The 12321-nt window shown below is 51.9% G+C and overlaps 2 protein-coding genes across 7 annotated transcripts in view; one reads left to right on the top strand and one right to left on the bottom strand.

Annotated features, from left to right (window-relative positions):
* FBXO3 (F-box protein 3) overlaps positions 1 to 2621 on the bottom strand; it is a 128389-nt gene extending 125768 nt beyond the window's left edge. Inside the window, exon 1 of the mRNA XM_076069483.1 lies at positions 2361 to 2621. The gene's annotated coding sequence lies outside the window, so the exon portion shown is untranslated. The remainder of the gene's footprint in view (positions 1 to 2360) is intronic.
* A 1503-nt stretch (positions 2622 to 4124) lies between these two features.
* The window catches only part of LOC116945640 (CUGBP Elav-like family member 1), a 285868-nt gene continuing 277671 nt past the window's right edge, over positions 4125 to 12321 (top strand). For 5 of the 6 annotated variants that reach the window (XM_032960154.2, XM_076069478.1, XM_076069476.1 and 2 more), the window contains exon 1: positions 4126 to 4663. The gene's annotated coding sequence lies outside the window, so the exon portion shown is untranslated. Of the gene's footprint in view, positions 4664 to 12321 lie in introns of all 6 variants that reach the window. The other variant, XM_076069475.1, reaches the window with a different exon arrangement.

The raw sequence follows: 12321 nt of genomic DNA, 5'->3' as shown, positions 1-12321 counted from the left end.
TGATGATCGATTGCAATCGGCGACGTCTGTATTACAAGCCCAGTGTGGCTTATCCATTTACACACCACGGCAGCACCTGTGGGATATAATAATAATTGTTATTATTAACTCTGGCCAACTGACTAGCTCATCGCAGCACAAGCGTGGAAGTCATTTGAAGGCAAGACTGGTTACCGTTGTTGTTTTTGTTGTTGACAACACGTCGTGGCGTTCTCGTTTTAAACACGCGATTTTAACACAAGCAGTGACCACGCCACTACGAAGGGCTGCCCTTCTGTGCTATTCGGTCACGTTCAGTCGACCCTGCTCCCACGCAAGGCGTGGGGAATGTTGTCTTCCCCTGCTCCGCTTTCCTCCTCCTCCTCACGTGAAGAATAATAATAATAATGAACACAACTCATCACTAATTGGGGCTGAAAACATCTTACAAATAAAACACTGCGTAATGTAGCAGAAGCAGCAGCAGGTGGAGGACTCTCCCAAAATAAAATAAAAATCCGACTACTCAGTGTGGCTCTCCTGGATAGTTAAGTAAACTTCGTTCACATATGTGAAACCAACGTGTACTTTAAAAGTGTTATTTGCGATGTCACCTCTTTGCCGAAGGAAGTCTCGCCGAATTTCAAGGTTTCATTTTACGGAAGAGCCCTGCTACATTGCCATGTTTGACCAATTCATTTTAAATCAATAATTATTATAAAATGACTTAATTAAGCACGAAAGCCTCACTGCATTTCAATTCCTTTCTAATCAATTTCTAATTAATGTTTTGCACGTGGGAAACAAAAAAACCAGAGTGTCCAGAGAAAACTCCGCGAGTGGGTGATGGAGCTCCACACACAGACGGATTCATGAACCCACTTGCTGTGCTGACATCATTCAGCCACCTCGCAGACGAGCACGTTTATTGCTTAATCGATTAATATCGACCATCATAGCTCACGAAAGATGCATGTAATAATATAAATGTGAACACGTAATATAAACTAGTCAACATGTATCCTGCACATCTGTGTCTCCACGTAAACATGAAAGTAATTCTCAGACGGCCTTCTGGGAGCGCATTATTTCGGCAGCATTGATTCAAGGCAAGCAAAGTCTGCGCCGGTTTCGACACGCGGTGTCTCATCGCAGTCAGGCTCGCTTGAATCAATGCTGGTGAACTACCAGATGTTATTGGCAAGGACCCTCTCTCTAAGATACGGATCCTCATGCATTTTATGACAAAAGTAAGGTGCAGCCCTCTTCAATCCACTGCTGGATGACGGAGGATTATTACGCCGTATCGGGCATAGGCGTTGCTTGACCATACTTCACCACACTGGTCTGTGCGGGTTGGTGAAGGCGATCGGGGAAGGGAAGGGTCCCAAGATCCGTTCAAATTCATCCGGACACAATATTTTCCGGAGCTTCGCCCCGGACAGCTCCGGCATGAAATAAACCCCTGCAGACAACCCCGGCACAAATCAAATAAAGTTCTTAGTTCGGCCCAGTTTGCTTTTCTGCTAATTAATTGTTGCTAGACGTAGCTGCCTGTGTGTGCGTGCGTGCGCTCCACGCGCCTTGTACAAAGTAAAGGCGAATTCTTCGGCGGTGCAAATTGGTGCCGATGCGATGACGGCACAGCGAGCAAGGTGATGTTTACAGCGAAGCAATTATTCTCCTGGAGAGTACGCGGGTAGCCCCCCCACCACAGGAGACGCACACAGTGTGGGCATGTGCTCTGCTCGTGCCCTGACAGAGAGCAGACGTGCCCTTGCACGCAATCGCTCGCCGCGCTCTCAATCGCCAATGTTTTTTTTAAGTCGTTATTTTGTATGTGTTTACAACTAGCACGGCCCTCCCTCTGTTGTTTTAGATCAGAAGGAACAAAAAAATGCTAGGTTATTCGGCACCTCCCGCCAGCCAGCGAGCAAAATTTGTATCGGCTATAGTATGATACTCCCGCCGCTCGCAAGGTGAGACTTGGCACGCCACGTGGAGGCGGTATATGTCAGTACACGTTGCTCAGGTCGAGAGAAGTCAGCGCTGCTCCCCTCTCTCCGTCCGCCTTTGCCTTCCCTCCTCTTATCCCCGCTTTCCTCGCTCGTCTCGCGTTACCCTCCCCTGTCATCGCTCGCCGCTCTTCTCGCTCTCTTCGCCTCTCTCCCTCTCTCGCTTTCCCCTGTTCATGCTCCCATCTCTGCGTCTCCCTTAACGGTGTTTGCTGCTGCTGCCCTCTCTAACCTCACCGCTTGCCTATGCCCACACCACTCCCCGCTCACCCCGTCTGCCCGCTCACCCCATATCCATGCTCACCCCTCACCCCCACAACACTCGCCTAGCCCCAGACCTCCCGTCCCCGACGCACTTTCACCAACCTCACTCCGTTGACAGCGGTGTGCACGCGGACTCCCCGCTGAGTCTCTTCGCCTCCGTTATTGTGCTATTTTTTGTTATTTACTCTTTAAAAAAAACGTTGAGTGCCAGCCCCGCGGTGATGGATGGCTCCGACTGCCGCCAGCTCCGCGCCTCCCGCTGGCCGAGACGGGCGCGGCCCCGGGGCGCGACTCCCGGAGGAGGAGAGACGCCTCGCCCCTCCTGCCTACATCCCTCTCTCTGTCTCTCTCTCCAACTACCTCCCTCTCCTATCTACCTACCTCTCTCTATCTCGCCCCCCTCCCCCCTCCGTCTCTCTCAACTGTTCTCTCCTCATCTTCCCATCCTCACGTCTCCCCTCTTCTCTCTTTCTCCCGCTCTCTCCCATCTGCCCATCCTTCTCTCTCGCCTCATTTGGTTTCGGTTCATTTATTTACATATTTTGCCCATCAGGCTGGAACTTCTGTTGTAATTTTCAACATTAAATCGTTCACCGTATATCACCTGGAGTTGTTGTTGTGTTTAATGCGCTGCACCATGACATACACAAACTGTGATGTCGGATTGACTACAATGCGTGTCTGTGCGCCGGGCCTACACGAGATAGGGCTATGGGATTTTTCCCTTCCCGAAAGGATAGGCTTGGGTGTTTTGGGGGTTTTGGATAGAGTGAGGGTTTTGATGAGGGCTCGTTTAGAGTCAGGGTTACGGTCGCGTCAGGGATAAAGTTACGAGCTATAGGATTGAAGTTTAAAATGTGGATTAGGGTTGGAACGAAGATTAGAGTCAGCATATGGTTAGAGTTAGGTCCGGGCTAGGGTTAGAGTTAGGTCCGGATTAGAGTAGCATTAGATTTAGGTCCGAGTTAGCGTTAGTGTAAGGTCCGGGTTAGGACCGGGTTCGGAGGCACATTATGAAAAGAGCGCCCGCATATCCACGGAGCGCGTGGCCTCCTTCTCCTCTCCCGCACACCGCTCCCGAAAGGCCGCGACGTCTCCCGCTCATTGAGCGAGCGGAACTCGATCCTCTCTCGCTCTCTCTCTCATCCTCCTCCTCTAAGAACATCTCTCCCGATCCCTCTCCCACCTCTTCCCCGTTCTCTCCCACCCTCCCTCCTGTCTCCCCCTGTCTCTCGCTGTCTCTCTCTCTCTCTCTGTCCGTCTCTCCCGCGTGGCTCTGCGCCCTCGCGCCCCTTCGCGCTTCTTCCTCCATCATCGCAGTCCTGGAATCTGCGCGCGCGCGCATTTTGTTTCGGCTTCCATGGCAACGCTGAGAGCAGCAGCAGCAGCGGGAGGAGGAGGGGGGGGGGGTGATGCGAGAGGGGAGGGGAGAGGCGGTGGGTGGGAGTCGGGGGAGTGGGGGGAGGGGGTGGTGGGGGTGCACGGGAGGTGGTTGCAGGACGTGAATGAGCGGTGGGTGGGGGAGTGGGGGTGCGGTGAGGTGACGGCGCAGTAGCGGACCCCGTGTGCATATCCATGGCAACATGAGCGCCTCTGTTTGATAATGATGATGATGCAGATGATGCAGATGATGGTGATGATGATGATGATGACAGGAACGACGATGACACCACGTGTGAAGAAGCTCTTTTACGCACTCCTCTGATCTCTCCCCTGCCATCTTCCGCGGCTCATCCGCACGTCTCTATTGCTCGACTCGTCCATCCTCCTCTTCCCCGCTCTCTCTCTCTCTCTCTTTTCTATTCTCCCTCCTCCTCCTCCCTCCCTCCTCCTCCTCCCACCACCACCACATGCCCGCCTCGCCGCCATCTTTCGGGGCGGGTCCCACGGATGCGCCGTCACCACGCTGCCCGCTCCCCGCTCCGTCTCCCGCGCAGCGAGCGCCGCGCACTTCTCACGCAGCGCGCACGCACACGCACAGCCACACACGCACAGCCACACACGCACACACACACACAGCCAGCCAGCACCGCGCCGCCCTTTCTTAGCCTCCTGTCTCTTTGCCTGTCACACGAGCGAGGCCGGTCCCGGCGCAACTCCATCAGCACATCCCAGCCCAGCACGGTCCGGCACCCTCGTAGCAGCCACCCGAGCCGGTTTGGCGTGGCGTGGCGTGGCATCAAAACCCAGCCCGTGCCATCCCCCCCCCCACCCCGAGTCGCCACCGCCGTCGCCGCTAGCACCGCGCGCTGCGCGCGTCCACACGGAGCAGCTCCCGGCAGTCGCTGGTTTTTGTTGCGGTGCCTCCTGCAGTCCCCCCCGGGCTTCGGGAAGAGAACAACAACAACAAAAATCACCCGGAACGGGCGCACACGCCAACGTTACTACACCTGCTGCTGCTGCAAGTGAGTGTCTTATCCTCCCCACTGTGTGTGTGTACCTCCCCGCTCTCTCTCCTTGTGCACACTGAGAGAGAGAGAGCGCGCGCGATCTACGAGGTTTGATTTTGCCGGTTTCATTGTTAAGTCGGTCGCTCTTTCGCCAGACAGGTTGATCGTGCTGTTGTCGCTGCCGCTGCTGCTGTTATTGTTGTGCTGTGCGTGTTTAGGTGCTACTCGCTAACAGCACTTGCCCCAACAGTCTGTTAAGGCTATACAGGGGGCGGGGGGGGGCGTCTTTGTCATTGTGTGCAGCATCGCTCTCGTGCGTTGTGCCGGCCTTCGTAGGTGCTACTCGCTAACAGCACTTGCCCCAACAGTCTGTTTCAGCCGACAGGCGGACGGGTCCGCGTGCTGCGCGCTGCGTGGCGAGCGATTCGTCCGCGTCGCTCCTCGGCGTTGCGCGCGTCGCCAGCGTCCGCTCCTCCTTCACTCGTGTTGAGCGAGCTCGTGAAGCGAGCATTTGCATTGGTGGAGAGGGGTGGGTGCCTGCTTTGTGGGGTTGGGTTGTTGGGGGCGGCGGTAGAGTGTGGATGAAGTGGTGACATCTGTGAAACTACCGGACGTTTGTGAAAAAGAGCTTTATAGCTCATCACGTTCCCCCAGTTAAAGGAAAAAATACATTTTTTATTCTCATTTTGTTGGGAGGGTTAGGGTTGCGGCGTTGTTTGGAGAATGAAATTTACGGACAGCGATCGCAGCGAGCGGAGGAGCTGAGCGCTTCCCGTCCCTTCATTGATGCCCTGACCACCAATCACTCACTGATTCACTCATTCACTCACTCACTCATTCACTCACGCATTCACTCACCCACTCAATCATTCACTCACTCATTCACTCACTCATCCATTCATTGACCAGTCTCGAGGCCGGGTCGCTTCCTGATTTGTCAATTGCGCACGTGTGGGATAGCAATTAAATGTAAAGAGTAGAACAGCAGCAGCATCAGTACTCGCAGCAGTAGCAGTAACGTCGCCAGTAAAAACACAAGCATTAGTACCAGCAGCAGTAGCAAACAGCACGAGCAGCAGTAACGTCACCTTTAATTTGTTGTCCTTCCCCCGCACCTCCGATGAGCGCGGTTAGCTACGTACGGTGCGAAAGAAGTTCAACAGATATATAAGTAACAGCGGCACCGACAACAGCACCAGCAGTAGCAGCACTAGCAGCAGCAGCACAAGCAGCAGCAACACCAGTAGACGTAGCACAAGCAGCAGCAACACCAGTAGAAGGAGCACAAGCAGTAGCAGTAGACGTAGCACAAGCAGCAGCAGTAGCAGCAACACCAGTAGAAGTAGCACAAGCAGTAGCAGTAGACGTAGCACAAGCAGCAGCAGTAGCAGTAGACGTAGCACAAGCAGCAGCAGTAGACGTAGCACAAGCAGCAACACCAGTAGAAGTGGCGCAAGCAGCAGCAACACCAGTAGAAGTGGCACAAGCAGCAGCAGCAGTAGAAGTGACACAAGTAGCAGCAACACCAGTAGACGTAGCACCACCAGCAGCAGCAGTAGAAGTGGCAACACCAGGAGAAGTGACACAAGCAGCAGCAACACTAGTAGAAGTGGCACAAGCAGCAGCAGCAGTAGAAGTGGCACAAGCAGCAGCAACACTAGTAGAAGTGGCACAAGCAGTAGCAACACCAGGAGAAGTGACACAAGCAGCAGCAACACTAGTAGAAGTGGCACAAGCAGCAGCAACACTAGTAGAAGTGGCACAAGCAGCAGCAACACTAGTAGAAGTAGCAACACCAGGAGAAGTGACACAAGCAACAGCAACACTAGTAGAAGTGGCACAAGCAGCAGCAGCAGTAGAAGTGACACAAGCAGCAGCAACACGAGTAGAAGTGACACAAGCAGCAGCAACACTAGTAAAAGTGGCACAAGCAGCAGCAGCAGTAGAAGTGGCAACACCAGTAGAAGTGGCACAAGCAGCAGCAGCACTAGAAGTGGCAACACCAGTAGAAGTAACACAAGCAGCAACAATACCAATAGAAGTGACACAAGCCGCAGCAACACCAGCAGACGTAGCACAAGCAGCAGCAGTAGAAGTGGCAACACCAGTAGAAGTGACACAAGTAGAAGCAGCAGTAGAAGTGGCACAAGCAGCAGCAGTCAAGTTTACCGCGTGCGCGCGCCCCGTGATTGTGATCCCGTCTCTGTCGCTTTTGCACCAAACGTTCTGCCTTTCCGAACTCGCGTTGTGAAGGTCACGAGTTCCGGGACCAGAGATGCCTCGCGCGCGTGTGCGCACCACGAGAGGCGACGCGACTTTGAGCGGCGCCAATTTCCCGACGTGGCCAAATGAGCGGCGATCGTGCGATAGCCATTCGCAATGAGTGCGGGTTATTATCTGGTAATTAATTCACTGGCAATGGCCGCGCTAATAAATCGGTACGAATAAAGTTTGGCTACTTTGGGTGGTACCGATTTTTGACCGGTGGATTATGCGCGGGGCACGTGTGTTCGTGTGTGTTCGTGTGTGTGTGTTCGTCTGTGTGTGTTCGTCTGTACGTTCATTGTGTGGGTGTTCGATTCAGTGCGTGTGTAAATGTATTGAACTATGTGTGTGTTCATGTGTGTGTGTTCGTGTGTGTGTGTGTTCGTGTGTGTGTTCGTGTGTGTGTGTTTGTGTGTGTGTTTGTGTGTTCGTGTGTGTGTGTGTTCGTGTGTGCGTAGTGGGGAGCGGTAGTGTAGCGGTTAGCGCGCTGCGCTATGAACCCAGCAACCCGGGATCGATTCCCAATCACGGCCAACACCAGTGACGATTATCTGAACCGGTCCTCGGCCTCCCCTAGGTCGACTCAGCCTCAAATAAGTACCTGATGCGGTGTGTAAACATCGCCACTGGGGAGACAAAGGCGGCCGAGCGTGGTGCTCGCCACCCACCCCCTCGTGCACGGCGCCGCCTTTCATTGGAGGTGCTCGCTAACGGCACTTGCCCCAACAGTCTGTAACAGGCTATCTGGCGGCTCTTTGCCTGTGTTATCACCCATCGTGTGTTTTCGCGGTTCAATTTACACCTCGACCTTCTAAGTTTCCAAGCCCTGATTGTGGGCACTTGAATGCGGACTTTGCATGAGAAGTCAATGTGATGGGAGCGACATGGCCTTCTCACGCCGTGTGGGTTTTATCCTGGGGGCAGGGAGGTGGGGGGGGGGGGTTGGGAGATGACCATACTTCACCACTCTGGTCAGTACGGGTATCCGGGTGACCCAGGGCGTTCGCCTCTGATGGTTGTCTCGACTCGCCAGCTTCAGAACGCGAGTGTGCTAAACGCTGCGCTACCGCTCTTGCTTTGATGTATTATGCGTATTTTATTGTGTGTGTGTGTACGCGTGTATGTGTGTGTGTGGTACAGCGCTTCTATTATGAGCTCTATTCATCTCTTGAGTTTACAAATCTCAGTTGTGAAACATCGTGTTCCTGCGGTTTTTTTTGTATGTGCGACTCGTGTGAGTGCGTGTTTACGTGTGTGTCTGTGTGTGCATGTATGATGTGTGCATGTGTTTTATGTGTGTGTCTGTGTGTGCATGTATGATGTGTGCATGTGTTTATGTGTGTGTCTGTGCATGTATGATGTGTGCATGTGTTTATGTGTGTGTCTGTGCATGGATGATGTGTGCATGTGTCTATGTGTCTGTCTGTGCATGTATGATGTGTGAATGTGTTTTATATGTGTGTCTGTGTGCATGTATGATGTGTGCATGTGTTTATGTGTGTCTGTGCATGGATGATGTGTGCATGTGTCTATGTGTCTGTCTGTGCATGTATGATGTGTGCATGTATGATGTGTGCATGTGTTTTATGTGTGTGTCTGTGTGCATGTATGATGTGTGCATGTGTTTTATTTGTGTGTCTGTGTGCATGCATGATGTGTGCATGTGTTTATTTGTGTCTATGCATGTATATTGTGTGCATGTGTTTATGTGTGTTTATGCGTGGGATTCTGTGTTCCTGTTAAATTTTTATGATACTGTGTGTGTGTTGTTTGTGCATGTACGCGTTTGTCTTTTGTGTGTATGTTTATGGTTTTGTTTTGTCTTTGTGTCTATGTATGTGTGATGATGTGTGTGTGTGCGTGTGTATGATGATGTGTGTGTGTGCGTGTGTATGATGATGTGTGTGTGTGCGTGTGTATGATGATGTGTGTATGTGTTCGTGTGTATGATGCTGTGTATGTGTGTGCGTGTATATGATTCTGTGTGTATGTGTGTGCGTGTGTATGATTATGTGTGTGCGTGTGTGATTCTGTGTGTATGTGTGTGCTTGTGTCTGATTCTGTGTATATGATTCTGTATGTGTGTGTGTGTGATTCTGTGTGTATGTGTGTGCGTTAGTTGGCTTTTAGTGCTTGCTCGATAAAGCATTCAGTGATGTGCGCCTTATGATGTTTCATGTGAGAATGTGTGTCTGTAAGCATGTATGCGTGTGTGTATCTGAATTTGTCTCTATGTATGTGACTGTGTTGTATGTGTCTGTGTATGTTCTATGTGTATGTGTGTTGTATGTGTCTGTATGTATGCATCTGTGTGTTGTATGTGTCTGTGTGTATGTGTAGTGCTCGCCACCCACCCTCTCGTGTGCCGTGCTGGCCTTCATAGGTCCTACTCGCTAAAAGCACTTGCCTAACACTCTGTTAAAGCTATACGGGGGATCTTTGTATTTTATATATGCGTGTATGTATGTTGTGTGTATGTATATTTGAGTGTGTGTGTGTATATATATTGTGTGTATTTTTCATTGTGACTATTACTAGCGCTAGATCACTCTCCACCGAACATCATCATCATCGCAATCTCACGCAGAGATCCTAATGAACACCGCTTCCCATATAACGTGTACGAATAACTTACAACCCAAATCCTATATAGACTCCGGCGCGCTAAATTACAACTCAAATCTCCACACAGTCGGCAATAACACCCGTGGCCTTAGGACAACAACACATTTCATAGGCGACGTTTCGGGCAACGGCCCTTGTTCAGAGCACATCAATAGCCCCGTATTAATTTCAATTGCCCTTCATGCAAATGTAGCGTATTTATTCGTCATAGCGTATCAGTGTGAATACAATTCACATCATCATCTACACTACAACGTATATGCCCCCTCTCCCAATACCGCGCAGGTTTCTGTAAGACGCCGCTATAAGTGCGTTTGCCTACTCATCCACCCACGAGGAAACTTAGCGGCAGATCAAACACTCGGGGCTGCACCGTAATAAACACATGCACACGCACACACGCGCGCGCGGCACATTTAGACGCGAGTGCTTTGGTCTGCCGAGCGGCGTTGTAAATGCGACTCTCGTTGACTCTAACGTGCGAATTAACTGCGAAATTATATTGACTGTTGTTTTTATTCATTCCGAATGTATAGTTTCCCCCTCCCCGCCCACCATACATATCACGGCCTGGAGGGTCATTTGGTTTCACGCGACATGCAGGCTCAGCCTAAAGTTAAATCATTGCCGCAAAGTATCGTGGTAAACCCTGACAAATACCACGCTCTCCCTCGTCATCATCGTCATCATCGGCGATACAATCCGCAGCGTCGTCATCATCGTCACCGGTGGAGTGTGACGCTGAGGCGCATAAAAAGCGCACCCAGCCACCCCGCTGGAGTGTGACATTCGTGGCTGTATTCTCTGCTGCTGCTGCGATGATGATGGGGTCCTTTGATGTGACGCGACAATGAGCGGTGTCCGATGGAGAGAGAGAAGCAGAGCCAACGAGCGTCACACTGGGCTGCTGGCGACAGTTGCCGACAATTGTACGAATAGATCAATGAATGGGTGAATGGGCTAGCGAGTTAATTAATTCGTGAGTGAGTGAGCGAGTGAATGGGCCAGTGAATTAATATGTGAGCGAATGAGTGAATGGGTGAGCGAGTGAGCGGTCGCGTGAGTGAATGAATCAACGAGTAAAATGAGTTCGTGAACGAGTGAACGCATTCAATCAGTGAGCGACTGAATGAGCTAACGATTGAATAAGCGAGCGAGTATATGAATGAGTGAGGGAGTAAATGAGAGCGATTGAATGAATAAAGATGCGAGGGTATGGGGGGGGGGGGTGCCGCCAGCCTGCCTTCCTTGCTGCCGCTGCGCGATCTCCGGGTGCGCGCCCTCGGAGAGGCGATGTCAAAGTGTGTGGGTGGGGGATGAGTTCATTTCGTGGCCAGGGCGACAGAGCGAGTGAGTGAGTGAGTGATCCCTTACGCTCATTACGGCCGCGCTCGTTGTGACCGTGCGCCTGTGTCTGCGTGTGTGTCTGCGTGTATCGGCCCAGCTTTAAATGAGTTCCTGGTGCGGTGTGTAAACATCGCCACTCGGGAGACAAAGGCGGCCCGGCGCGGCTCTAGCCAACCCCCCCCCCCCCGTATGCCGTGTCGGCCTTCATAGGTGCTCGCTAACAGCACTTGCCCTATCAGTATGTTAAGGCAATACGGGGAATCTTTGTCTTCATGTGCATATGTGCGCGCGGGTGTTTATGTCTGTGTGTGCATGTATGTGTGTGGGGAGCGGTGGTGTAGCGGTTAGCGCCCTGCTCTACGAACCGGCGACTCGAGTTCGATTACCGCTCACGACCACCAACACCAGTGACGATTATTTGAACCGGCCCTGAGCCTCGCCTAAGTTGACTCAGCCTCAAATAAGTACCTGGTGCAGCATATAAACATCGGCATTGGGGAGACAAAGGCGGCCGGGCGTGGTGCTGGCCACACACCCCCTCGTGTGCCGTCCCTGCCTTCATAAGGTGCTCGCTCACAGCACTTGCCCCAACAGACTGCTGAAGCCTACACGGGGGATCTTTGTCTTTATCTCGCGGGAAGCGGTGGCGCATTCCGTTCGCTCACTGCGCTATGAACCCGGCGACCTGTGTTCAATTTCCGGCCACGGCTACCATCAGTGGCGAGCGATAATCTCTACATCGACCAAAGCCTTGCGCGGTTCGTAAACAATCAGCGCTGGGGTGATAACCAAACCACCTTCTCGTGCGCCGTGCTGACATTAATAGGTGCTCGCTAACAGAACCTTCCCCAATTGTCTATGCGTCTATACGGGGAGGGTGTGGGGGGTGAGTGTGAGATTGCAAGTGTACTATTTGTTGATCAATGCAACTAAAAGTTTATTATTAGCGTCGGTCAAACTTTTTTGTTCGTATATATTTGAGACGTGGCCAGGGCAGAGATATTCACGCCCGTGGATTGACGCCCGCACTGCTGTTTAAATGGCCATGCGAGTGTGAGTTTGTGTCTGCGTGTGTGAGCAAGTGTGAATTTGGTTCTATTGGGTAAAGTCACGTAGAGTATGGATCCTAGCAGTCACGAAAGCTTTAAATCTAGAAGTGTGAGTTTGTGTGGGCGAGTGTGTGAGCGAGTGTGAGTGTGAGTGAACCTGAGTGTGTGAGTGTGGAGTCTGAGTGTGAGTATGTGTGTGTGTGAGGATATTGCAGTATGTGTGTGATCTCTGCCCACATCACGCCATGCGCCTTACTCTCACTTACCCCAACGGTCTATTGAAAAGGCGATACGGGGGGTGGGTTATCCAGGGGTCTTTGTATGTGTGAGTGTCACAATGGGGCCAGTGTGTGTGTTTATTTGTGTGTCCGTGTGTTTGGTCGCGTG

The sequence above is a fragment of the Petromyzon marinus genome, chromosome 24 (genome assembly GCF_048934315.1).
Source record: "Petromyzon marinus isolate PM22_M1 ecotype Great Lakes invasive population chromosome 24, UKy_Petmar_22M1.pri1.0, whole genome shotgun sequence".
Classification (NCBI taxonomy): domain Eukaryota; kingdom Metazoa; phylum Chordata; class Hyperoartia; order Petromyzontiformes; family Petromyzontidae; genus Petromyzon; species Petromyzon marinus.
This window is presented reverse-complemented; position numbering and strand designations above follow the sequence as displayed.